The sequence below is a fragment of the Acipenser ruthenus genome, chromosome 7 (assembly GCF_902713425.1).
Source record: "Acipenser ruthenus chromosome 7, fAciRut3.2 maternal haplotype, whole genome shotgun sequence".
Taxonomy (NCBI): domain Eukaryota; kingdom Metazoa; phylum Chordata; class Actinopteri; order Acipenseriformes; family Acipenseridae; genus Acipenser; species Acipenser ruthenus.
This window is the reverse complement of record NC_081195.1, coordinates 28,101,180-28,124,717: the sequence shown is the minus strand read 5'-3', so window position 1 is coordinate 28,124,717 and position 23,538 is coordinate 28,101,180. Positions and strand designations below refer to the sequence as shown.

Here is a 23,538-nt window from a genome sequence, read left to right as displayed (position 1 = left end):
TCACAATCAGGGAGTTGTCATGATTACATACAGTTGCAGACAAAATTATTGACACCCTTAACTAAAGATCATTCAAGACGCTTTTTATTTTTTTATTTTTTTATTTGAATTGTTGTCAAATGTGGTTACCATTAAGGTCGCGTATAAGCCTTTTGTGTTTAGATGACTTTGTATAGTTATTTCATACACTGCAATACCAGATGTTTCTTTAAATTCTTGGCTGTTAATGGTGGATTTTTGCGAGCTGCTCGAACAATTCTTTATGCTATAGTCGTAATTTTCCTGGAACGTCCACTTCTTTCCATCGTTTCAGTTGAATTAGTCTTCAAATACTTCTTGATTATTGTGGATTTTTGTATTACGATTTTTTTTATCCACAACGCTCTTTATCGATTCCCCTTCTGCTGTAGTAGTCACTGTAACAAGTGGTTTTCTCACATCTAGATCCAACTCCTTTGTTTTGACCATGCTGTGCTAAGTGCACAAACTATTTTGCTTCAGTTTCTGTGCATGTTTTACAGCTAATGGGTTTTTTTTGGGGTTTTTTTAAATAATATTGCTAAATTGATAAGTAGCGGTTTCTAATTGATTAATAGTGACTAACTCAATTAAGACTAACCTTAACTTACAGACTTTAATTTAAAATGTGCCAATAAGTTTGTGATCAACAAATATTGTTATTTACTCCAATAAGGCAGTATGATTAATATAGGTTATACAGTAGCTTCAGTGTATATTGTGAGAAATATTTAGGGAATGTTAAAAATTAAAGGAATTAACAGGTCAAAAGGTTTAATATTTAGCATTATTCATGCATGGTCTTGCACTAAATCTGCAAACAAATTTCTCTTAGTTTAACCATATAACTTGTCATAAAAAAATGAAGTAATACACCCTCATTGTATGTGTTGCCACTTCCTACAGTGTTTGTCAGATCATTGGCATCATCCTGGAATGGAGCCTATCATTTCTCAAAGCAGGTCTGCAGATTGGTTGTTGTTCCTTTGTTATGAGTAATACTGTATATGCATTTGTTAAATATGTATGAAGCCAAATTATATCATATGCTATAAAATAAGAATGTTTCTTCCATAACTTCGAACACTCAAAAGTACAAATTTGGAACTAGAAGCAATGTGATTGTTAACCACTACATATTGTCCCTGACTTTAGTGTCTATAATTCAGGCTCTTAACTAATGAAGCATAGAGGATGTCAGATTTGTGTAAATGCTAGAGTAGAAGTCAATCTAGATCTGAGTTGTCCAGTCTTAGTGCTGGGGAACCCTTAACAGAGCACTGCATGGCGAGCAGAAATCTGAACTCAGTCATTTTAGTGAGTTGTGTATCAGTTGTAGTAGTCAGAACCAGAAAGACATTCACAAAAAAGGCACAACATGTTGAAAAATGTAACAAACTTTATTTTCTGTATTCTTCACAATAAAACATGATCAGTACATGATCAGATTGCATATTTCCATTGTAAAGTGCTATCCAGGACTTAATGCGTAAGCAGTGGTGAAAAAAAAGCTATACTGTAGGTCAGCTTTGGTAAAAAGCCCACTCACCACGTCAAGGTCCTGACCTATGGAGTGGGGTGTTAGGAGCAGGTTTAACAGAACTTTAAAATGCCTTCTCACATAACCCACAAAAAAAGAAAGACTTTAAAGAGGCTGTCTGTCTAAAAATGACATTTCATACTGTTAACTTGTATAGTACGTAATTGTCTAATATCATTTAATAGGAATGGAAATCGAATTTGAAATTGAAGCATTACATGTACTGTCTGTAACATGCACATGTAAAATGTGAAGTTGTTTATTACTTCAGAATTACATTTACTGTACTTTTATATCATGTTACACCCACCTTATTTGGCACAAATTCACTTCAATACAGTGAATCAACCCCTCCCCCAGCTGGTTCACAATAACTACATTAAAACAAGGTGGGTGTTAGAACTGACATCCAGTTTACTTTGGATATCTCTGCCCTGGAAATACTCAAGTCAGGCAATAATTCAGTAGCTCAGAAACTAAGACTACCATACCAATTAAAAATGAAAGTGCAAAAGCATCTGCAATATTTCTCCAAATAAAAACGTCTCAATACAGAACCAAGGTCTCCTGAAAAAAAAAGTCTTCAAAATAAGTAGTTGTGTGTTCATGAAAAATAAACACTGAAGACAATGAGCCTTATTAACAATGCCCTACTGTACATATGTAAATAGTTATAAATTATGGTAAAGTTGTTTGACAGGCATTACCAAATTTTAGTGTTAGTATAATACTAAGCTGGAATGCTTAGTATAAAATGTTCAAAAAAACATATAGTAAAAAACAAAATAATAAATCTGTTTCACCTTTACTTACATGCTTACCCATGTGTGTAACTCTGCAAATGCAGCACATATACTCCTCCATACTTATGAGGTCATCTGGCTGTAGATCTTCACACTGGCCATGGAACCATTCGCCACACCTCCCGCATTCCACCATCAGCTCCAGTCCAATCCTGTATGGTCTCCTGCATGTGCAGTAGACCTCCACATCACAGAAATGTACCTCTGGGAGGGGAGTTCTCTCACAGCTCGGGAAAGGAGTAAGAGATCCAGCTACAAAACAAGAAAAAAGATATATATATATATATATATATATATATATATATATATATATACACATATATTCTTCTTTAATACAAATTCTGTTTTCTGGTACTCACATTTCTGCTATTAGTTATATATAGAGAGATGTTTTAATCTTTTAAACCTTTTCTTTCATATATATATATATATATATATATATATATATATATATATATATATATATATATATTACACACACACGTTTATCATTTATTTAAATGTCTATGTACATCTTCAAAAATACAGGACGGCTTCAATAACTTATAATGTATTAATATTAATTTTCGATATTTATTTATTTTTTTTACCTTTCAAAACGAATGTACTGGCTTTCTTTCTGATACCCCTCTTCTCTTCTTTGGTGGCTTTTTCAGGATACTCACCTGTGCTGAGGTAGCGATATACCGCTCTTAAGTGATCCATATCGATTTATAAATGTAGTTTTCTGAGGGGGAAAAAACACAGTATTACAAATTTGTACTGTAAAAAGAAAAATGATTTGATTACAATTGTATGACGGCACCAACGAACTCCAACTGTCAGTGTCAAGATCTGTGGAGCAAAAGCAGTGACGCGCATAGCAACAGAACGCTGACATGTCACATGACTCAGGGGGGGACAAATTTGGCAGGGGGGCAAAATTTGCCATGACAGGGGCACTGAATTCGTCGTAACATCGGCACGTTTTTGCCAGACCGTCGAGAATTAAACAGTTTGAAGTTGATGAACCGTATGAATATATATATATATATATATATATATATATATATATATATATATATATATATATATATATATATATGTGTATATATATATATATATATATATATATATATATATATATATATATATATATATATATATATATGTGTATATATATATATATATATATCCTTTTACGCCCCTCTTGCCCCGCCGGCGGAACACGGAACTGCACGTAAATATTATATTTCATAACTCATTTTTAATATTATTACAAAAGCAAAAGAGAAAAAAGCTGACTCGATATCAAAATCGTTGTTTTCCTACCGTCAAACAGCGAAGGAATTTTTCGAATCCGTCATTTCACCGCTGAGATATCCCATTCGCAATGTGTCTAGTACCCCCATGCATTCAAAACAAAAGCAATCGACTAGCTTGCGTTTTGCTGCTGCCTTTACTGTGTTTGTAACCCAATGCATCACAGAGTAATTGATGTGCAAACAAACACGCCCACCTCTTGAATGAGATAAGGGAAAAAAAAAAAAAAAAAAAAAAAAAAAAAACCTTTCAAAGGCAAATGCTTGTGGCAATGGCTAGCCTGTGAGGTGCCAGAAGATAACATCCCTTTTAGAACTTAGTATATCAATTGACATAAAGATTTACACAATGTTTATTTTTGGAGAGGTTTGGGGACCCTTGGGCTTAGCTTTGTAAAAACTCCTGTAGAATTTGATCCCTTTGTTCAAACAGTTCCAAATTTTTACCCAGTATTAGACATGTTGGTGAAGCACTGGAAAAAAAATCTGGCTCTTTTCATATGCTACAAGTTGAAAAAATGACTATAGAACATAAAAAAATGAAAAGCGTTTGTTGTTTTTTTATGTATTTTTTCTGGATATCTCCTTCCAGTGTGGTACTGAGTAAGACTTTTATCACACCTGAGGTTTTAGTCTTGATGCCCAAGGGGTTACCTTGAATTCAAGCCCTGAACCATGCCTGTGCTGTCTATACTTTGGAAGATATTGTGATTTATTTAAGGGCACAGCCTCCCAGGCGGAAATTGTCTGTGAGGGGCTGGGGTTTTGAGAGGAGATATATATATATATATATATATATATATATATATATATATATATATATATATATATATATATATATATATATATATATTGTTGCAAACAATAACTGCATACCATGGGCAATAAAAACGTTTTCCTGTTCCGGCAATTGAATAACAAATGCTTTCTGTAACAATATGTTTTAGGATGAGATGTCAACGAGTAAGAAATTTGCTATTTTTTATTAAAACTGCCCAAAACTTCTGAAAAACTTCTGAATGGCAAAATAGCACCACCTTGTGGACCGCAGTGGAACTTGTGTTTTTCTTCGTTTTAACGTTCTTCATATATTACCAAATGCAAGGATGGAGCTGATTCAGCAAACAGGAGGAGAACGCTTCTGAGAGAGAGAGAGAGAGAGAGAGAGAGAGAGAGAGAGAGAGAGAGAGAGAGAGAGAGAGAGAGAGAGAGAGAGAGAGAGAGAGAGAGAGAGAGAGAGAGAGAGAGAGAGAGAGAGAGAGAGAGAGCCTGCAGTAATGTGGTGAGCAAGATACTCAGGATTAGAGACCATGTGGTAAAAAAACAAAAACAAAAAACAAACAAACAAACAAAAAAAAAAAACAACGTACTGACGGACAGACTGACCCAACTTAATGACGGATATAATTAACCCCGCCCCTCGACTCAAGGCTTAAAAGTGCCAGTAAAAAAGTGATACCTGCACTGGACCAAAAATATCAATATTACTGCAGAAATGTTCGATTCGGTACCACAGAACATCTTTGACTGGACTGTGTTTGGCAAGTTTGAGTCGGGCAGCGGTAGGCAGCCCTGTCCTAGGAGCTAGAGGGGTCCTTGCGCGGCTGTCTCTGTCAGTGCCTGAACCATCCGGGCCACTTTGGTTAACCCTTCGTTTTCCAGGATGTGCTGCGGGTGACAGATGAGGTCCTGGAGAGAGAGAGAGAGAGAGAGTGAGATGAGAGGAGAGAGGAATGTTAGGAGGCTGGACTACACAGCATGGGCAGCTCTCTGTTCATTAATGAGTAGATAATGCTGACCATGCAGCTCCTCCCCAAAGCTAATCTACAATGCTTTGGTTGCAGGCAAACACCACTGCTTACTCACCCAACCATTTTTGTTTATAGTGTTTGAGGACTGTACATTGACTCTTCTATAGTGTAGGGGATCAATGCTATATATATATATATATATATATATATATATATATATATATATATATATATATATATATATATTCAAATTAGAATGAAACCCACAACCACCAACTTGTGACAAAACTAAATAAACTCAAACCACCAGGAAACAGACAGAAGACTTTAAATCTGGGATTCAAGCTGGCCTTTTGGTGCTGATGTCCTTATAGCGGTAGGTTAGTCAGTTAGTCAGTTTTAAAAACAGATCTTTTTTTTTTTTTTGATTATTCTTCAAGTAATCGAGCTCTTCAGCTCTGTCTGGCTGTCGGTGAAACACACAGCTGGATACCGACGAGCGAGTGAGCAAGTCGAAACCGCCGATAGCTGGAGTTCGTTGATTATTGATCAAAGAAGATTAGTTCACAGATTGTAGATCCCACTAGAGTTTTCGTACACTGTGTTGTATGCGCTCCGTGCGCTACCATTGCTGGTAGAGTCACGTGAGCTGTTCAGTGTGTCGATCTGTAAATAAACCCTCTTCACCTGCGGGGGGCGTATCAACTTCAACCTCAGTCTCGATCTCCTGCCTGTCACTCAGCAACGAATGCACGCGCCCACACGGCAGACAACTACTCTGTCACAAGCATTTATACCCTGTATCTTTCTAAACCAGGTTTTTAGGGAGCTTCCTAATAAAAGCTTAATCTCAAAACAAGAATTGGGTGACTATAGTAACAGGATTCATTTATCTGACTTTTTACATATCCGCCCTTACCCTGGTCCCACCGCAGTACAGGACAGCAGCACCATAATAACATTTTTTTTTAAATCTCACTTTCTTGTCAGCCGTTTTATTAAAACAGACTGGCTATACCTCAGAATGCCAACAAGATTTTTTTTTATAATGCAATACTGACATCTTGTGGCCATAAACAGCGTTGTACCATCATTTGAAAGATGGATTTTTCATGTTCCTCTAGGAATGTGCTCATTTCAATATTAATAAAAGCAGACTTCATTGAGGGGAGCTCTGAACCCCAGGACTGGGTGCAGCAGCAGCAGCAGGGCTAGTGTGAGTTTGTAACCCTGCTCAAACTCCTGGATCCTGATCATTTCAATATTACTAATAATAACAGACTTCATTGAGGGGAGCTCTGAACCCCAGGACTGGGTGCAGCAGCAGCAGGGCTAGTGTGAGTTTGTAACCCTGCTCAAACTCCTGGATCCTGATCATTTCAATATTACTAATAATAACAGACTTCATTGAGGGGAGCTTTGAACCCCAGGACTGAGTGCAGCAGCAGCAGCAGGGCTAGTGTGAGTTTGTAACCCTGCTCAAACTCCTGGCTCCTGATCATTTCAATATTAATAATAATAACAGACTTCATTGAGGGGAGCTCTGAACCCCAGGACTGAGTGCAGCAGCAGCAGGGCTAGTGTGAATTTGTAACCTTGCTCAAACTCCTGGCTCCTGATCATTTCAATATTACTAATAATAACAGACTTCATTGAGGGGAGCTTTGAACCCCAGCACTGAGTGCAGCAGCAGCAGCAGGGCTAGTGTGAGTTTGTAACCCTGCTCAAACTCCTGGCTCCTGATCATTTCAGTATTACTAATAATAACAGACTTCATTGAGGGGAGCTCTGAACCCCAGGACTGGGTGCAGCAGCAGCAGCAGGGCTAGTGTGAGTTTGTAACCCTGCTCAAACTCCTGGCTCCTGATCATTTCAATATTTCTAATAATAACAGACTTCATTGAGGGGAGCTCTGAACCCCAGGACTGAGTGCAGCAGGAGCAGCAGGGCTAGTGTGAGTTTGTAACCCTGCTCAAACTCCTGGCTCCTGATCATTTCAATATTACTAATAATAACAGACTTCATTGAGGGGAGCTCTGAACCCCAGGACTGGGTGCAGCAGCAGCAGCAGGGCTAGTGTGAATTTGTAACCTTGCTCAAACTCCTGGCTCCTGATCATTTCAATATTACTAATAATAACAGACTTCATTGAGGGGAGCTTTGAACCCCAGCACTGAGTGCAGCAGCAGCAGCAGGGCTAGTGTGAGTTTGTAACCCTGCTCAAACTCCTGGCTCCTGATCATTTCAATATTTCTAATAATAACAGACTTCATTGAGGGGAGCTCTGAACCCCAGGACTGGGTGCAGCAGCAGCAGCAGGGCTAGTGTGAGTTTGTAACCCTGCTCAAACTCCTGGATCCTGATCATTTCAATATTACTAATAATAACAGACTTCATTGAGGGGAGCTTTGAACCCCAGGACTGAGTGCAGCAGCAGCAGCAGGGCTAGTGTGAGTTTGTAACCCTGCTCAAACTCCTGGCTCCTGATCATTTCAATATTACTAATAATAACAGACTTCATTGAGGGGAGCTCTGAACCCCAGGACTGGGTGCAGCAGCAGCAGCAGGGCTAGTGTGAGTTTGTAACCCTGCTCAAACTCCTGGCTCCTGATCATTTCAATATTACTAATAATAACAGACTTCATTGAGGGGAGCTTTGAACCCCAGGACTGAGTGCAGCAGGAGCAGCAGGGCTAGTGTGAGTTTGTAACCCTGCTCAAACTCCTGGCTCCTGATCATTTCAATATTACTAATAATAACAGACTTCATTGAGGGGAGCTCTGAACCCCAGGACTGGGTGCAGCAGCAGCAGGGCTAGTGTGAATTTGTAACCCTGCTCAAACTCCTGGCTCCTGATCATTTCAATATTACTAATAATAACAGACTTCATTGAGGGGAGCTCTGAAATCCAGGACTGGGTGCAGCAACAGCAGCAGGGCTAGTGTGAGTTTGTAACCCTGCTCAAACTCCTGGCTCCTGATCATTTAAATATTAATATTAATAACAGACTTCATTGAGGGGAGCTTTGAACCCCAGCACTGAGTGCAGCAGCAGCAGCAGGGCTAGTGTGAGTTTGTAACCCTGCTCAAACTCCTGGCTCCTGATCATTTCAATTTTAATAATAATAACAGACTTCATTGAGGGGAGCTCTGAACCCCAGGACTGAGTGCAGCAGCAGCAGCAGGGCTAGTGTGAGTTTGTAACCCTGCTCAAACTCCTGGCTCCTGATCATTTCAATATTAATAATAATAACAGACTTCATTGAGGGGAGCTCTGAACCCCAGGACTGGGTGCAGCAGCAGCAGCAGGGCTAGTGTGAATTTGTAACCTTGCTCAAACTCCTGGCTCCTGATCATTTCAATATTACTAATAAGAACAGACTTCATTGAGGGGAGCTTTGAACCCCAGCACTGAGTGCAGCAGCAGCAGCAGGGCTAGTGTGAGTTTGTAACCCTGCTCAAACTCCTGGCTCCTGATCATTTCAATATTAATAATAATAATAGACTTCATTAAGGGGAGCTCTGAACCCCAGGACTGGGTGCAGCAGCAGCAGCAGGGCTAGTGTGAGTTTGTAACCCTGCTCAAACTCCTGGCTCCTGATCATTTCAATATTTCTAATAATAACAGACTTCATTGAGGGGAGCTCTGAACCCCAGGACTGAGTGCAGCAGGAGCAGCAGGGCTAGTGTGAGTTTGTAACCCTGCTCAAACTCCTGGCTCCTGATCATTTCAATATTACTAATAATAACAGACTTCATTGAGGGGAGCTCTGAACCCCAGGACTGGGTGCAGCAGCAGCAGGGCTAGTGTGAATTTGTAACCTTGCTCAAACTCCTGGCTCCTGATCATTTCAATATTACTAATAATAACAGACTTCATTGAGGGGAGCTTTGAACCCCAGCACTGAGTGCAGCAGCAGCAGCAGGGCTAGTGTGAGTTTGTAACCCTGCTCAAACTCCTGGCTCCTGATCATTTCAATATTAATAATAATAACAGACTTCATTGAGGGGAGCTCTGAACCCCAGGACTGGGTGCAGCAGCAGCAGCAGGGCTAGTGTGAGTTTGTAACCCTGCTCAAACTCCTGGCTCCTGATCATTTTAATATTAATAATAATAACAGACTTAATTGAGGGGAGCTCTGAACCCCAGGACTGGGTGCAGCAGCAGTAGCCGGGCTAGTGTGAGTTTGTAACCCTGCTCAAACTCCTGGCTCCTGATCATTTAAATATTAATATTAATAACAGACTTCATTGAGGGGAGCTCTGAACCCCAGGACTGGGTGCAGCAGCAGCAGCAGGGCTAGTGTGAGTTTGTAACCCTGCTCAAACTCCTGGATCCTGATCATTTCAATATTAACAATAATAACAGACTTCATTGAGGGGAGCTTGAACCCCAGGACTGAGTGCAGCAGCAGCAGCAGGGCTAGTGTGAGTTTGTAACCTTGCTCAAACTCCTGGCTCCTGATCATTTCAATATTACTAATAATAACATACTTCATTGAGGGGAGCTCTGAACCCCAGGACTGGGTGTAGCAGCAGCAGCAGGGCTAGTGTGAGTTTGTAACCCTGCTCAAACTCCTGGCTCCTGATCATTTCAATATTAATAATAATAACAGACTTCATTGAGGGGAGCTCTGAACCCCAGGACTGAGTGCAGCAGCAGCAGCAGGGCTAGTGTGAATTTGTAACCTTGCTCAAACTCCTGGCTCCTGATCATTTCAATATTACTAATAATAACAGACTTCATTGAGGGGAGCTTTGAACCCCAGCACTGAGTGCAGCAGCAGCAGGGCTAGTGTGAGTTTGTAACCCTGCTCAAACTCCTGGCTCCTGATCATTTCAATATTAATAATAATAACAGACTTCATTAAGGGGAGCTCTGAACCCCAGGACTGGGTGCAGCAGCAGCAGCAGGGCTAGTGTGAGTTTGTAACCCTGCTCAAACTCCTGGCTCCTGATCATTTCAATATTTCTAATAATAACAGACTTCATTGAGGGGAGCTCTGAACCCCAGGACTGAGTGCAGCAGGAGCAGCAGGGCTAGTGTGAGTTTGTAACCCTGCTCAAACTCCTGGCTCCTGATCATTTCAATATTACTAATAATAACAGACTTCATTGAGGGGAGCTCTGAACCCCAGGACTGGGTGCAGCAGCAGCAGCAGGGCTAGTGTGAATTTGTAACCTTGCTCAAACTCCTGGCTCCTGATCATTTCAATATTACTAATAATAACAGACTTCATTGAGGGGAGCTTTGAACCCCAGCACTGAGTGCAGCAGCAGCAGCAGGGCTAGTGTGAGTTTGTAACCCTGCTCAAACTCCTGGCTCCTGATCATTTCAATATTAATAATAATAACAGACTTCATTGAGGGGAGCTCTGAACCCCAGGACTGGGTGCAGCAGCAGCAGCAGGGCTAGTGTGAGTTTGTAACCCTGCTCAAACTCCTGGCTCCTGATCATTTTAATATTAATAATAATAACAGACTTAATTGAGGGGAGCTCTGAACCCCAGGACTGGGTGCAGCAGCAGCAGCAGGGCTAGTGTGAGTTTGTAACCCTGCTCAAACTCCTGGCTCCTGATCATTTCAATATTAATAATAATAACAGACTTCATTGAGGGGAGCTTGAACCCCAGGACTGAGTGCAGCAGCAGCAGCAGGGCTAGTGTGAGTTTGTAACCTTGCTCAAACTCCTGGCTCCTGATCATTTCAATATTACTAATAATAACATACTTCATTGAGGGGAGCTCTGAACCCCAGGACTGGGTGTAGCAGCAGCAGCAGGGCTAGTGTGAGTTTGTAACCCTGCTCAAACTCCTGGCTCCTGATCATTTCAATATTAATAATAATAACAGACTTCATTGAGGGGAGCTCTGAACCCCAGGACTGAGTGCAGCAGCAGCAGCAGGGCTAGTGTGAATTTGTAACCTTGCTCAAACTCCTGGCTCCTGATCATTTCAATATTACTAATAATAACAGACTTCATTGAGGGGAGCTTTGAACCCCAGCACTGAGTGCAGCAGCAGCAGGGCTAGTGTGAGTTTGTAACCCTGCTCAAACTCCTGGCTCCTGATCATTTCAATATTAATAATAATAACAGACTTCATTAAGGGGAGCTCTGAACCCCAGGACTGGGTGCAGCAGCAGCAGCAGGGCTAGTGTGAGTTTGTAACCCTGCTCAAACTCCTGGCTCCTGATCATTTCAATATTTCTAATAATAACAGACTTCATTGAGGGGAGCTCTGAACCCCAGGACTGAGTGCAGCAGGAGCAGCAGGGCTAGTGTGAGTTTGTAACCCTGCTCAAACTCCTGGCTCCTGATCATTTCAATATTACTAATAATAACAGACTTCATTGAGGGGAGCTCTGAACCCCAGGACTGGGTGCAGCAGCAGCAGCAGGGCTAGTGTGAATTTGTAACCTTGCTCAAACTCCTGGCTCCTGATCATTTCAATATTAATAATAATAACAGACTTCATTGAGGGGAGCTTTGAACCCCAGCACTGAGTGCAGCAGCAGCAGCAGGGCTAGTGTGAGTTTGTAACCCTGCTCAAACTCCTGGCTCCTGATCATTTCAATATTAATAATAATAACAGACTTCATTGAGGGGAGCTCTGAACCCCAGGACTGGGTGCAGCAGCAGCAGCAGGGCTAGTGTGAGTTTGTAACCCTGCTCAAACTCCTGGCTCCTGATCATTTTAATATTAATAATAATAACAGACTTCATTGAGGGGAGCTCTGAACCACAGGACTGGGTGCAGCAGCAGTAGCCGGGCTAGTGTGAGTTTGTAACCCTGCTCAAACTCCTGGCTCCTGATCATTTCAATATTAATAATAATAACAGACTTCATTGAGGGGAGCTCTGAACCCCAGGACTGGGTGCAGCAGCAGCAGCAGGGCTAGTGTGAGTTTGTAACCCTGCTCAAACTCCTGGCTCCTGATCATTTTAATATTAATAATAATAACAGACTTCATTGAGGGGAGCTCTGAACCACAGGACTGGGTGCAGCAGCAGTAGCCGGGCTAGTGTGAGTTTGTAACCCTGCTCAAACTCCTGGCTCCTGATCATTTAAATATTAATATTAATAACAGACTTCATTGAGGGGAGCTCTGAACCCCAGGACTGGGTGCAGCAGCAGCAGCAGGGCTAGTGTGAGTTTGTAACCCTGCTCAAACTCCTGGATCCTGATCATTTCAATATTAATAATAATAACAGACTTCATTGAGGGGAGCTTTGAACCCCAGGACTGAGTGCAGCAGCAGCAGGGCTAGTGTGAGTTTGTAACCCTGCTCAAACTCCTGGCTCCTGATCATTTCAATATTACTAATAATAACAGACTTCATTGAGGGGAGCTCTGAACCCCAGGACTGGGTGCAGCAGCAGCAGCAGGGCTAGTGTGAATTTGTAACCTTGCTCAAACTCCTGGCTCCTGATCATTTCAATATTACTAATAATAACAGACTTCATTGAGGGGAGCTTTGAACCCCAGCACTGAGTGCAGCAGCAGCAGCAGGGCTAGTGTGAGTTTGTAACCCTGCTCAAACTCCTGGCTCCTGATCATTTCAATATTAATAATAATAACAGACTTCATTGAGGGGAGCTCTGAACCCCAGGACTGGGTGCAGCAGCAGCAGCAGGGCTAGTGTGAGTTTGTAACCCTGCTCAAACTCCTGGCTCCTGATCATTTTAATATTAATAATAATAACAGACTTAATTGAGGGGAGCTCTGAACCCCAGGACTGGGTGCAGCAGCAGTAGCCGGGCTAGTGTGAGTTTGTAACCCTGCTCAAACTCCTGGCTCCTGATCATTTAAATATTAATATTAATAACAGACTTCATTGAGGGGAGCTCTGAACCGCAGGACTGGGTGCAGCAGCAGCAGCAGGGCTAGTGTGAGTTTGTAACCCTGCTCAAACTCCTGGATCCTGATCATTTCAATATTAATAATAATAACAGACTTCATTGAGGGGAGCTTGAACCCCAGGACTGAGTGCAGCAGCAGCAGCAGGGCTAGTGTGAGTTTGTAACCTTGCTCAAACTCCTGGCTCCTGATCATTTCAATATTACTAATAATAACATACTTCATTGAGGGGAGCTCTGAACCCCAGGACTGGGTGTAGCAGCAGCAGCAGGGCTAGTGTGAGTTTGTAACCCTGCTCAAACTCCTGGCTCCTGATCATTTCAATATTAATAATAATAACAGACTTCATTGAGGAGAGCTCTGAACCCCAGGACTGAGTGCAGCAGCAGCAGCAGGGCTAGTGTGAATTTGTAACCTTGCTCAAACTCCTGGCTCCTGATCATTTCAATATTACTAATAATAACAGACTTCATTGAGGGGAGCTTTGAACCCCAGCACTGAGTGCAGCAGCAGCAGCAGGGCTAGTGTGAGTTTGTAACCCTGCTCAAACTCCTGGCTCCTGATCATTTCAATATTAATAATAATAACAGACTTCATTAAGGGGAGCTCTGAACCCCAGGACTGGGTGCAGCAGCAGCAGCAGGGCTAGTGTGAGTTTGTAACCCTGCTCAAACTCCTGGCTCCTGATCATTTCAATATTTCTAATAATAACAGACTTCATTGAGGGGAGCTCTGAACCCCAGGACTGAGTGCAGCAGGAGCAGCAGGGCTAGTGTGAGTTTGTAACCCTGCTCAAACTCCTGGCTCCTGATCATTTCAATATTACTAATAATAACAGACTTCATTGAGGGGAGCTCTGAACCCCAGGACTGGGTGCAGCAGCAGCAGCAGGGCTAGTGTGAATTTGTAACCTTGCTCAAACTCCTGGCTCCTGATCATTTCAATATTACTAATAATAACAGACTTCATTGAGGGGAGCTTTGAACCCCAGCACTGAGTGCAGCAGCAGCAGCAGGGCTAGTGTGAGTTTGTAACCCTGCTCAAACTCCTGGCTCCTGATCATTTCAATATTAATAATAATAACAGACTTCATTGAGGGGAGCTCTGAACCCCAGGACTGGGTGCAGCAGCAGCAGCAGGGCTAGTGTGAGTTTGTAACCCTGCTCAAACTCCTGGCTCCTGATCATTTTAATATTAATAATAATAACAGACTTCATTGAGGGGAGCTCTGAACCACAGGACTGGGTGCAGCAGCAGTAGCCGGGCTAGTGTGAGTTTGTAACCCTGCTCAAACTCCTGGCTCCTGATCATTTAAATATTAATATTAATAACAGACTTCATTGAGGGGAGCTCTGAACCCCAGGACTGGGTGCAGCAGCAGCAGCAGGGCTAGTGTGAGTTTGTAACCCTGCTCAAACTCCTGGCTCCTGATCATTTCAATATTAATAATAATAACAGACTTCATTGAGGGGAGCTCTGAACCCCAGGACTGGGTGCAGCAGCAGCAGCAGGGCTAGTGTGAGTTTGTAACCCTGCTCAAACTCCTGGCTCCTGATCATTTTAATATTAATAATAATAACAGACTTCATTGAGGGGAGCTCTGAACCACAGGACTGGGTGCAGCAGCAGTAGCCGGGCTAGTGTGAGTTTGTAACCCTGCTCAAACTCCTGGCTCCTGATCATTTAAATATTAATATTAATAACAGACTTCATTGAGGGGAGCTCTGAACCCCAGGACTGAGTGCAGCAGCAGCAGGGCTAGTGTGAGTTTGTAACCCTGCTCAAACTCCTGGCTCCTGATCATTTCAATATTACTAATAATAACATACTTCATTGAGGGGAGCTCTGAACCCCAGGACTGGGTGCAGCAGCAGCAGCAGGGCTAGTGTGAGTTTGTAACCCTGCTCAAACTCCTGGCTCCTGATCATTTCAATATTAATAATAATAACAGACTTCATTGAGGGGAGCTTTGAACCCCAGGACTGAGTGCAGCAGCAGCAGCAGGGCTAGTGTGAGTTTGTAACCCTGCTCAAACAAGAGAAAAACAAAAAAGAGAGAAAAAGAGAGACAAAAAACACAGAGGCGTTAACGATAAGCAAAGCACGATTAATCACATGGATGTTAATTTCCATCAGGATTAAACACGTTTTTAAACGTTTACATTTTAACGTTACAGGGATGGAAAGAAGGACAACCCATTGCATAGCAGCTTGATCCATCCCTGGTTTTACTGCGAGTCTAAATCAGACACACCTGAGCTTGTTACCTAGACACACTGGGGCTCATCAAGCTCGTAGTAAAACCTGGAATGGGTGAAACTGCTGTGTAACAGGAGTCTTAGAAAATCCATTCCTTTTTATACATCACTGCAACATGTATTTGTGTGTAAGTGTACAGCATTTCATAAAGAAATACTGTCTGTGAAATTCACTTGCACTGTACACCATCGTATGGCAACACCAAGATGGACGCCTACGTTTGGGCTGCAAGTTTCTGACAACCCTTAAATGCCTGAGCAAAATTCAAAATTTCTAAACATGGGTCGAAGATTTAAACTTTAGGCTATTAACACCTCTGATTCAACACACACGCACACACACTCTCTCTCTCTCTCTCACACACACACACAGCATTTTGATTGGTGGCATTTATATATCAATTCTTACTTCCAGCTCTGTACTAGACTGTACTTTAGCTAGAACTAAAAAGGGCGCTTCAAAAAACCGAGAGTACTGTGAGATTACAGTCCTCTGAAAACAAATACTGTAAAACCTACGTCTGTGACCAAAAGTTTCGCACCCCCCTCTAGAATGAACACATTTTGCTTCATAAAGTCGAATGAAACCTGCTGAATAATGTTACGTTAACATATTGAAATTACACACCGCTTTGTAGTTTTCCACGTATACTTAACGAAAAAGAAATAGAAAAATGTGGCATTTTTCAAATCGAACATGAAATACTACTGTACTGCTGTTATGTTAGGCTATTTTTGTGATATCATCGATTCTTCAGTTACACAATGTTAAATAAAAGATCTAAATGATGTTCATGTAGTTTTAATTTTTTATTTATTTTTTTTAATGTCTCAATCCTAAAATTCTAGGTGATGCAAAACTTTTGGCCAGAGCTGTAGTTTTAGGTGCTTCGATGGCCATTAAGCTAACTGTAAATGGCTTGCTGACTGTGCAGTGTGTTGTGTATACTGCTCAGTACATACAGAATATCATAATCTGGTTCTGTGCGATACAAATAGAGACCTTTTCACCTTTCTGGAAGCCGTGACCTGGAGTGGGTGAACATCACTGTGTCTCTTACACTGCACCCCTAATACTATATATATTTAATTGTACAAAGTTCACTAAGAATAATCAAACAGCACAGCTGATCTTAATGGCTCGTCATTGCCATCGGACGCTAACTATTTGTTACACAGAGATTTCAGACGGCTGCATCACATTCATATCGGGGTCTGCTACATGTTACAGCATCTTTGTCCTTTGGATATTTATAGTGGTTCATTTTGAGGTCCTTGACAATTAAAAAAAAAAAAAAGAAATAGGAGGCAGTGGATATGAAGAGCTTTTTAGTGTTTACATTTGTCACACAGACACATATATACATATACATCCCCATTCTGACTGCGTGACTCCCCCCTGCACACCACACGGCCGTGCCTTTACCAGGGGAGACCCTCGGTGAACTGTTTATGTAAACCATTGGTACGAAAAGTTGCACTGCCATGGTTCTGAAAAAATAGGTCAGCATTAAAAAAAAAAGTATAGCATAGCTGGAAAACTTAATATGGTGCAATTATAGATATTGAATGACAAGCTTATTGCTTCGGCCCCCTGTGAATGAAGAGACCAGGACAGGAGGGAAGTGGATGACCAGCTCACCTCAGACACTCCCAGGTTTCTGCAGGCGTCGATGAAAATTCTGCACATTCCGTCTGCTTTTGGCAGCGCTGATCTTCGGCTGAAGGACAAACAAACAAACGAATTAATTCCAGTACAGACACAGTGGTGTCGTGGAGCCGGCACGCAGCTCCTCTGGTTTTCTCTAGGCAGCTCGGACATCCTCGCTCTGCCACCTGACTGACACACTGACCCGTAAAGTAAAGGCATTCTGACAAGAGGGAGAAAGACACTGTGTGGAAACACTCACCATGGCGGGGGAGGGCACGTGGATGATGGCCACACTCCGTGGCCTCACGTGGTTGGCCAGCTGGCAGAGGGTGGCTCTGTTTGAGAGAGCCTCGCCCTGATCTTCGTGCAACGAGCGCCGTAACCTTGACACGAGGGGCTGAGAGAGAGAGAGAAAGAAAGAGAGAGAGAAGAAAGAAAGAAAGAAAGGGAGAGGGAGCGAGAGAGCGAGAGAGAGAAGGAAAGAAAGAAAAACATTAGAGAGAGTGAGACAGACAGAAAAAGAGAGAGAGAAGAAAAAACTTAATAAAAGACATCGAGACACAGGGGTATTCCGTTACTGAACCACTGCAAAGCTACACAGAGCTGACATATGCATCGCCATCAATTTGTAGATCTCACATTTTCAAATATGTGATTATTTAAGGCAATACACAGAAGTAGGCTATTTAAATTGTATTTGGATGCACACACAATTCTAAATAGTATGCTGTCATATAGTCTTTGAAAATAATGCATATAAGAGGCTAACATTGTTCTAAATTCTAGATCACTCTTTGTTTGAGTTTGTGTGCGTGTGTGTGTGCGTGTGTGTGCGTGTGTGTGAGCGTGTGGTGCCCTATTCTTCATTTTGCAATATAAAATAAAGTCTACAGCATGTATTGGTTTTTGTATATTTTAATGCCACTATCATTTAATGTGCATTTTTTTAAAGCAATATAAAGTGATAATAGTGTAACGATTGGCTATCAGGGGTTCCTGGCAAATACACAATTCACCATATTTAATTGTGACCAAACCGCTACTAGGACATAACATGTGCACGATTTATGAGTAACACCACTCGAATCCTATGCCAAGGAATTATAAACAGGACAGAGGAGAGAAGAAGCTGGAACAGAACCCAGAGAGACAGTACAAATTGAGCAGTTATTGTGCTCTGCAGGTAATAGACCTTTTGGAGAGTTGGCTCAAATACAGAACAAATTATTTCATAATAAATCACATGATGATTTCCATTACACGAGAGTAGATGTTAAAACATCATGCTGATTTGAACTCGGCTCTCACCAAGATAAGCACCAACTAAGATGTAGCTTTACAGTAAACTAATGTGATCCATCTGTGTCTCCATCCATTTACGTTTCCTTCCATATGATGATGTAGATATCCTTCTGTCTGGTGTTGATGGCTGAAGTGTAATGCTGGCTCCAGGGATCAGCTTATTTTGCCTCCCTGGCGCATCAGCACACACAAAGGTTGCGATGCCGGCCTCCGGGGATCAACCACAGTGCGGTCTCCCCAGCGGATCAGCATGACAACCGTCTGGATTGAGCTAAGTAGGGTACATCTCTGGGGTCTTCAAGTGGGCACCTTCTATCCTCAGTGTTTCGTCGACTAGCCCACGACACCTCAAGAGGGCTCGACGGTGATTCTGGCGTCCCAGCATCACCCCCCTCCGTCCCCCACTCAACTCAGCCCAGCTTACTTACCTGTACATCAGCGTTTCTTTCTTTCTATTGTGAGATCCCCAGCTAGAATCTTTCCGTCTCAACCACAGCCAGTTGCTGCTCTGGGTTGTAGAGTGTGCCACAAATCCTCGACAACCCACCTCCACTGGGTAAACCCGAACTCTCCATCCTCACTGTTCCACTTCAGTGGCTAGTTGAGCATACCGCAGTTTCTTCCTCTCATACGCCTCATCTACAGCGTCCTCCCATGGCACTGTTAACTCTACCAGATGAACAAGGCGTGCTGATCCAGACCACAAGAGAAGAAGATGTTTGAATTTTGATGATTTTATATGTTTATGGTAATTTTATGCCATTAATCAATGTGGTTGCCAAACCACAGAACCAATCAGCTTCATATTAACAACAGTTAATCATGGACTATCCCTCAACATGTATAGCAATTTTCAGAACTCTGCAGTAAGCGGTTTCCGACACATAATTCTGCAAAATCCAATATGGCTGCCGAACCATGTGACTTGTGCAGATTTGCTGAATATCACCGACTATCATCCATAGGCATCTACCGGTGTACCGAATCTCGTGAGTTTTTGAGCATGTTTTGGCAGAAAACAAAATAGAATAAATAATAATAATAATAATAATAATAATAATAATAATAATAATAATAATAACTAGAGTTGCGAGCAACTTTACGGCTTCCAAGCAGTTATCGTGAAATTTAAGCGCATTGGTTATTATAAATGAAGCGCTATCACAACTGTGATAACTGTGTCAAATTTGGCACACATATTGGAATTATTGGATAGTAGAAAATTTAAATTCTGCAAAAACCAATATGGCTGCCGAACCATGTGACTTGTGCAGATTTGCTGAATATCACCGACTATCATCCATAGGCATATACCGGTGTACCGAATTTTGTGAGTTTTTGAGCATGTTTTGGCAGAAAACAAAATAAAATAAATAATAATAATAATAATAATAATAATAATAATAATAATAATAATAATAATAATAATAATAATAATAAGTGCAGTCATATAGACTTTGAAAATAATGCATATAAGAGGCTAACATTGTTCTAAATTGTAGATCGCTCTTTGTTTGAGTTTGTGTGCGTGTGCGTGTGTGTGTGTGAGCGTGTGTGAGCGTGTGGTGCCTATTCTTAATTTTGCAATAGAAAATAAAGTCACAGAGGAGAGGAGAGAAGAAGCTGGAACAGAACCCAGAGAGACAGTAGAAATGGAGCATTTATTGTGCTCTGCAGGTAATAAACCTTTTGGAGAGTTCTCAAATACAGAACAAATTATTTCATAATAAATCACATCCAAAGTTATATGATAGCACTCAATAGTTAACCATCTGGCCCAACAAACATTATATCTGGCTGAATCAAAAACATCATATTGCACACTTGATAAACTCATTATAGTTTGCACATAAATACTAATTATTGCACATCAACAGTAGCCCAGTTATATTGCACACCTTGGTTAATCATGTATATTTTGATCAGTGAAAAAAAAACTCCACACGTCTTTTAAATACACTGGCTGCTTCATTGCCACCGATTGAGGATTTGCGATTGTGGTTTTTATCAGTTTATTCTTAATTATAACTACAAATGTAGTTATGAAATAGAATTTAAAAAAAATAACAGACGCCATATCAGTAATTAGTTTTGTCAGTACAGTATACCCATTCACTTGAATTCCGTATGTAGATACTACTGAATCAGAGCCGATTAATCTGTAAATGCAGCCCTATAAATAAACCTTAATATAATTAAAATAAACGGTAGAACGTAAGAACATAAGAAAGTTTACAAATGAGGAGGCCATTCAGCCCATCTTGCTCGTTTGGTTGTTAGTAGCTTATTGATCCCAGAATCTCATCAAGCAGCTTCTTGAAGGATCCCAGGGTGTCAGCATCAACAACATTACTGGGGAGTTATTTCCAGACCCTCACAATTCTCTGTGTAAAAAAGTGCCTCCTATTTTCTGTTCTGAATGACCCTTTATCTAATCTACATTTGTGACCACTGGGCCTTGTTTCTTTTTCAGGTCAAAGAAGTCCCCTGGGTCGACATTGTCTATACCTTTTAGGATTTTGAATGTCTGAATCAGATCGCCGCATAGTGGTCTTTGATCAAGAATGAATTGATTGAATTCTTTTAGCCTGTCTGCATAAGACATGCCTTTTAAACCCGGGATAATTCTGGTTGCTGCTCTTTGCACTCTATCTAGAGCAGCAATATCCTTTTTGTAACGAGGTGACCAGAACTGAACACAATATTCAAGGTGAGGTCTAACTAATGCATTGTAAAGTTTTAACATTACTTCCCTTGATTTAAATTCAACACTTCTCACAATATATCCGAGCATCTTGTTGGCCTTTTTTATAGCTTCCCCACATTGTCTAGATGAAGACATTTCTGAGTCAACATAAACTCCTAGGTCTTTTTCATAGTTCCCTTCTTCTATTTCAGTATCTCCCATATAAAATGTATAGTGCAATACTTTACACTTTTCTCTATTAAATGTCATTAGCCATGTGTCTGCCCAGTTCTGAATGCTGCCTAGATCATTTTGAATTACCTTTGCTGCTGCAGCAGTGTTTGCCACTCCTCTTATTTTTGTGTTGTCTGCAAACTTAACGAGTTTGCTTACTATACCAGAATCTAAATCATTAATGTAGATTAGGAATAGCAGAGGACCTAATACTGATCCCTGTGTTACACCACTGGTTACCTCGCTCCATTTTGAGGTTTCTCCTCTAATCAGAACTTTCTGTTTCATGCATGTTAACCACTCCCTAAGCCATGTGCATGCATTTCCTTGAATCCCTACTGCGTTCAGTTTGAGAATTAATCTTTTATGGGGGACTTTGTCAAAAGCTTTCTGGAAATCTTAATAAACCATGATGTATGCTTTGCAATTATCCATTTTCAATGTTGCATCCTCAAAAAAGTAAGTTAGTTAGACATGATCTCCCTTTCCTAAACCCATGCTAACTTCTGCCTCTGTTATGCTAAAGTTATTTAAAATTGGATAGGAACAGGTCGACATGTTGGGGCATGTTGGTGTCCTCCTTTGTAAAAACCTGTCAAAAGTAATCATTTAATATATTTGCTATTTTTTTTTTCTTCATCTATGATTTTGCCATTTGTGTCTCTTAGACATTTAACCTACTCTTTGAATGTTCTCTTGCTGTTATAATATTGGAAAAATATTTTGGAATTGGTTTTAGCCCCCTTAGCAATATTGATTTCTATCTCTCTCTTGGCCTTTCTAACTTCCTTTTTGACTTGTGTTTGCAGTTCCAAGTACTCTTTCTGTGTACATTGTTTTTGGTCACTTTTAAACTCTCTGTAAAGTGCCTTTTTTCACTGAATTTTTTCTTTAATTGATCTATTAAACCATTTTGGCCATTTTGTTTTAGATTTAGATTTGTCTACTTTCGGGATGTAATTGTTTTGCGCCTCTAGTACTATATTTTTAAAAAACAGCCATCCTTTTTCTGTGGATGTGTTCTCTATTTTACTCCAATCTACTTCTGTTAGTCTCTGTTTCATACCTTCATAGTTTGCTTTTCTAAAATTGTAAACCTTAGCTTTAGTCATTACTTTTGGGGTTTTAAAAAATATTTCAAATGAGACCATGTTGTGGTCTGTGTTTGCCTCTGTTTTTGTTATTCTGTCTTCATTATTTGAAAAGACTAAGTCAAGGCATGCTTCCCCTCTAGTCGGTGCCTTCACAAATTGCGTTAGGAAGCAGTCATTTGTCATTTCCACCATTTCAATTTCGTCTGTCGTGCCCCCCATCGGCTTTTCCCATTTTATACGGGGAAGTTGAAATCCCCCATTAGTATGGCTTCTCCTTTGCTGCACGCATTTCTAATGTCATTGTATAACAGATTATTTTGTTCAGCGTCTGAATTTGGCAGTCTATAGCATGCTCCTATTATTATGCCCTTTGAATTTGTGTCCATTATTCTGACCCATATTGATTCTGCATTGTTTTCTTTGTCCTGATTTAACACCTGGGCTTCAAGAGTATTTCTTATGTATAGCGCTACCCCTCCGCCTCTTCTGTCCTGCCTGTCTTTCCAATATAGTGTGTACCCACTAATATTATATTCGTCTCCATCACTCTCAGACAAGTTTCTGTAACACCTATCACATCGTAGTTACTTGTTAGTGCAGTAGCTTCAAGTTCTAACATTTTGTTTCTGAGACTTCTAGCATTAAGATAAATACATTTAATGGTTGTCTTACCTGAGTTGTTGCCCTTGTTTTGATGTGGTCTCCCTTCTGTTTTTTTTTATTTTCTCTCCCCTTCCTTTCTAGTTTAAATGCTTCTGGACCTCCTCAAGGATCCTTTCTCCAAGTAGATTTGTTCCCTTTCTGTTTAAGTGCAGTCTGTCCCACCTATATAGATAGTCCTTGTTGTAGAATGTGATGCAATGTACAAGAAAGGTGAAGCCTTCCAGTGTGGACCACGATTTCAGCCATGCATTTTGATTTTGTATTTCCAGCTGTCCATATGGTCCTTTGCAAGGTGCCTGCAGTATCCCAGAAAATACCACAGTTTTGGTCTTGTCTTTTAATTTCCTTCCTAGCTCTCTGAATTTGTTTTGCAGGGATCT

The 23,538-nt window shown here is 41.0% G+C and overlaps 1 long non-coding RNA gene across 1 annotated transcript; it reads right to left on the bottom strand.

Moving 5' to 3' along the window:
• Window positions 1–1,399: 1,399 nt before the first annotated feature.
• On the bottom strand, window positions 1,400–3,853 carry LOC131737586 (uncharacterized). Its single transcript, XR_009329235.1, has 3 exons — window positions 3,673–3,853; window positions 2,952–3,088; window positions 1,400–2,613 (listed from the first exon to the last, which is right to left on the bottom strand). It is a non-coding gene; the product is annotated as an uncharacterized LOC131737586 (long non-coding RNA).
• Between the last annotated feature and the right edge of the window lie 19,685 nt (window positions 3,854–23,538).